The sequence below is a fragment of the Lathyrus oleraceus genome, chromosome 6 (genome assembly GCF_024323335.1).
Source record: "Lathyrus oleraceus cultivar Zhongwan6 chromosome 6, CAAS_Psat_ZW6_1.0, whole genome shotgun sequence".
Lineage (NCBI taxonomy): Eukaryota > Viridiplantae > Streptophyta > Magnoliopsida > Fabales > Fabaceae > Lathyrus > Lathyrus oleraceus.
Window position 1 is genome coordinate 270,995,212 of NC_066584.1, and position 4,395 is coordinate 270,999,606.

A 4,395-nucleotide genomic window follows, 5' to 3' on the forward strand; every position below is an offset into this window, starting at 1 on the left:
AGCATAGACATCACGCCACATGGTAGGCCAGAATAGGCCAGCTTGAAGAATCTTGGCGTATGTCTTAGAGGTGCTCGCATGTCCACCATATGGTGCAGAATGACAATGCTCGATAATATTATTTACCTCTTCTTCTGGAACGCAACGGCGAAAAATGCCATCTTTACCCCTTTTGAAAAGGAGCGGTTCGTCCCAATAGAAGTTTCTCACATCGTGGAAGAATTTCTTCTTGCGGTGGTAGTCAAGATCAGGGGGTACTATATCAGCAGCTAAATAATTAATGAAATCTGCATACCAGGGTACGTTACTTATTGCTAAGGAATTTTGAGGGTGCTCATAAGGATCTAGGTTATTATCTTCAATGGTTTCTACTCTAGCGATCAGTCTATCATAGGCAAAATCATCATTTATGGGTACTAGTTCAGGTTTTAGATGTTCTAACCTAGAAAGGTGATCGGCTACTACATTTTCAGTGCCTTTTTTGTCTCTTATGTCTAAATCAAACTCTTGTAGTAATAGAGTCCATCGGAGTAACCTGGGCTTGGCATCTTTTTTACTTAATAGGTAACGAATGGCAGCATGATCGGTGTAAACTATAATTTTTGCTCCTACTAGATAAGATCTAAATTTGTCTATAGCGAAAACTACAGTGAGTAATTCTTTTTCAGTTGTTGCGTAGTTAAGTTGGGCAGCATCTAGGGTTCTACTGGCATAATAAATGGCATGTAATTTTTTATCTTTCCTTTTTCCTAGAACGGCTCCAACTGCATAATCACTAGCATCGCACATTATCTCAAAAGGTTCTGACCAATCAGGTGGTTTCATAATGGGTGCCGATACTAACGCTTGCATAAAAAGATTAAATGTGTCATTACATTTTTCATCGAAAATGAATTCAACATCTTTCATTAAAAGTCCAGTTAAAGGTTTGGTTATTTTGGAGAAGTCCTTAATAAAACGCCGGTAGAATCCAGCGTGTCCAAGAAAGCTTCAGACTTCTCTGATGGTTTTTGGGGTTTTTAGGTTTTCTATAACTGCTATTTTAGCTTTATCTACCTCTATACCTTTTTCGGAAACTATATGTCCTAAAACTATTCCTTCGGTCACCATGAAATGACACTTTTCCCAGTTTAGCACGAGGTTCACCTCCACGCATCTCTCCAGGATTTTCTCAAGGTTAGCAAGACAATTATGGAAATCAAATCCACAAACCGAGAAATCGTCCATAAACACTTCCATGATACCATCTAGGTAATCTGCAAAGATTGACATCATGCAGCGTTGGAAAGCAGCTGGGGCATTACAGAGGCCGAATGACATTCGTCTGTAGGCAAAAGTTCCATAAGGGCATGTAAAGGTAGTTTTTTCTTGATCTTCGGGGTGGATAGGTATTTGAAAGAATCCAGAGTATCCATCTAGATAGCAGAAGTAAGAATGTCTGGCTAGACGCTCCAACATCTGATCTATAAATGATGGAGGGAAATGATCCTTCCTAGTTGCTTTATTTAATTTTCTATAATCTATACACATCCGCCATCCTCCTTCTAAATGTTTTGCTACATGTTCGCCTTTATCGTTTTGCACGACTGTGATGCCTCCCTTTTTAGGTACTACATGCACAGGGCTCACCCACTTACTATCCGAGATCTGGTAGATTATACCTGCCTCAAGTAACTTAAGAACTTCCTTTTTAACGACATCACTCATTATAGGGTTTATTCTTCTCTGATGTTCCCTAGAGGGTTTTGAATCTTCTTCGAGCGAAATCCGATGCATGCATACGGATGGGCTTATACCTTTCAGGTCAAAGATATTATATCCTAAGGCTGAGGGATATATTCGTAAAACGTCTAAAACTTGGTTCGTTTCCTCTAGGCTCAAGGTAGCACTGACTATAATTGGACGATTCATCTTTTCATCGAGGAACTCATATCTCAGGTTCTTAGGCAGTTCCTTAAGTTCTAAGGTTGGTTTCTTAGGGCATGGCATAGGATCTGGAGTAAGGGATAAACATTCGTAAAGGTTATCATCGATGTAGGGTTTCTTAAAGTCATCATCTTCCCTTATGAGAGTTGATGGTAAAACTTAATTGTTTTTATAATTTCTTTTTGTTCTAATTCTCTAACACATTCATCAATGATATCTAAGGCATAACACGAGTCTCCCATCACAGGTGCCATAAGAAATTTCGAAAGTATAAATTCTATTTTCTTGTCACCTACTTCAAATGTCAACTTTCCTTTCTTGACATCTATTATGGCTCCTGCAGCCGATAAGAATGGTCTACCTAGAAGGATTGGTATATCATTGTCCTCTTTGATGTCCATGACAATGAAATCAGTAGGGATAAACAACTGACCTATCCTAACAGGAACATCTTCTAAAATTCCTATCGGATACTTAACAGATCTATCGGCTAACTGAAGTGACATCTTAGTGGGCTGGAATTCTCCTAAGTTTAACCTCTCACAAACTGCTAAAGGCATTAGGCTCACACTAGCTCCTAAGTCTAGAAAAGCTTTTTCGATGACATGATTACCCAAAAGGCAAGGAATGGAGAAATTTCCAGGATCTTTATCTTTCTTAGCTAATTTGTCCTCGGAAATAACATTACATTCCAAAGGCTTCGGATCGTCAAGTCTACGTTTGTTGGTAAGGATGTCTTTGAGAAACTTTGCATAAGAAGGTATTTGGGTGATGGCTTCTGTGAAAGGGATTTCTACATGAAGTTTTTCTATGACTTTAATAAATTTTTGATACTGTTTATTGATCTGGGTTTGTTTGAGTCTTTGCGGATATGGTATAGGTGGTTTATATGGCGGGGGTGGTACGTAAGTTTTATCTTAGATTCTTCTCATTTTTCTCGACCTTCCTGGTTTTCAGATTCCTCTGGTTCCTTTACTTCGTCCGTGGGTTTGGTACATTCCTTGGAAGTTTCGGGTTCACTCAATCTAGGGTTTGGTGGCTCATCATAAGCGTTCCCACTTTGTAGGGTAATGTCATTGGCTTGTCCTCTCGGATTTTGTTGAGGTTGTCCAGGGAATTGTCCTCCAGGTGTAGTCTGAGGGGCTTGGTTTAAAGCTACCTGAGAGATCTGGGTTTCAAGCATCTTGGTATGAGTAACTATTTGGTCAACCTTGGTTCCTAACCGAGTAATCAATTCGTTAACATGAATGTTTTGGTTCATGAACTCCTTGTTTTGTTGGGTTTGAGGGGTGATAAAATTTTCCATAATTTTCTCAAGGCTCGACTTTGGTGGTACAGGTTGCATAGGTTGATTTGATCTAGGGGCTTGATAACTAGGTCTCGGAGGTGCATTATTTTGGATTGGGTTATTGTTTTTATAGGAGAATTTCGGATGATTCCTCCATCAAGGGTTATAGGTATTCGAGTATGGGTTCCCTTGGGTGTAGTTCACTTGCTCAGAGTGGGTTTCGTTTAATAGACTGCATTCTGCAGATTCGTGTCCTTTGGTTCCACATATCTCACAATCCGACGAAACTGCGGCTACAGTATTCGGGTTTATGCACATATGCTCGACTTTGAGGGCTAATGCATCCATTTTAGCTTGCATCATGTCTATAGAGCTTAGTTCATGCACTCCTCCTTGGGCTTCCTTATTTTCAACTGTCGCTCGTTCGACTCCCCATGATTGATGGTTTTGAGCCATATCTTCGATGAGGGCACTAGCTTCAGGATAAGGTTTGTTCATCAGAGCACCGCCTGCGGCAGCGTTGATGGTCATCTTTGTGTTGTAATGAAGTCCATTATAAAAGGTTTGAATGATTAACCAATTTTCTAAGCCATTATGTGGGCACGCTCGTAACAACTCTTTATATCTCTCCCAAGCTTCGAACAACGATTCTCCTTGGTTTTGGATAAATCTAGTTATATGGTTTCGAAGAACGACGGTTTTACTCGGGGTAAAATATCTAGCAAGGAATACTTTTCAAAGGTTATCCCAAGTCGTAATGGAATTGGGTGGAAGGGAATCTAACCATGATAGGTGTAGCACCTCAAATTTGCACCCTACCATTTTGTACATTCATTTCATATTAGGTCATAGCATTAACAATGTCCATTGCATAACATTGCATTGTCCATTTGCCCAAGTGCAAGCTCAGTTGATGAATCAGGTCAGACTGATCAGGAGAATCAGTTAATCAGGCAAGCAAGTGCCATTTTCATTGGGACAAGGCCCTAGGGTTGATTTTTCAAGCTCATATGGTCCAAGGATCATTTTGAGGTGGTTTGGCCAAAGATTGGGTGCGCAGAAGTCACCAGTCATGGTTCAGTCAACCAAAAACCCTAGAAAGTCAACTGTGGTCAACTGTGGTCAACTGTGCCCGATTTTGTGGATTGGAAGGTGGGAAATGGTTTGAAAGGCCTCATTCA

At 40.2% G+C, this 4,395-nt stretch overlaps 1 non-coding gene across 1 annotated transcript; it reads left to right on the forward strand.

Moving 5' to 3' along the window:
- The first annotated feature begins 3,800 nt into the window (after window positions 1–3,800).
- LOC127099238 (small nucleolar RNA R71) lies at window positions 3,801–3,907 on the forward strand. Its single transcript, XR_007793767.1, has one exon. It is a non-coding gene; the product is annotated as a small nucleolar RNA R71 (small nucleolar RNA).
- The last annotated feature ends 488 nt before the right edge of the window (window positions 3,908–4,395 follow it).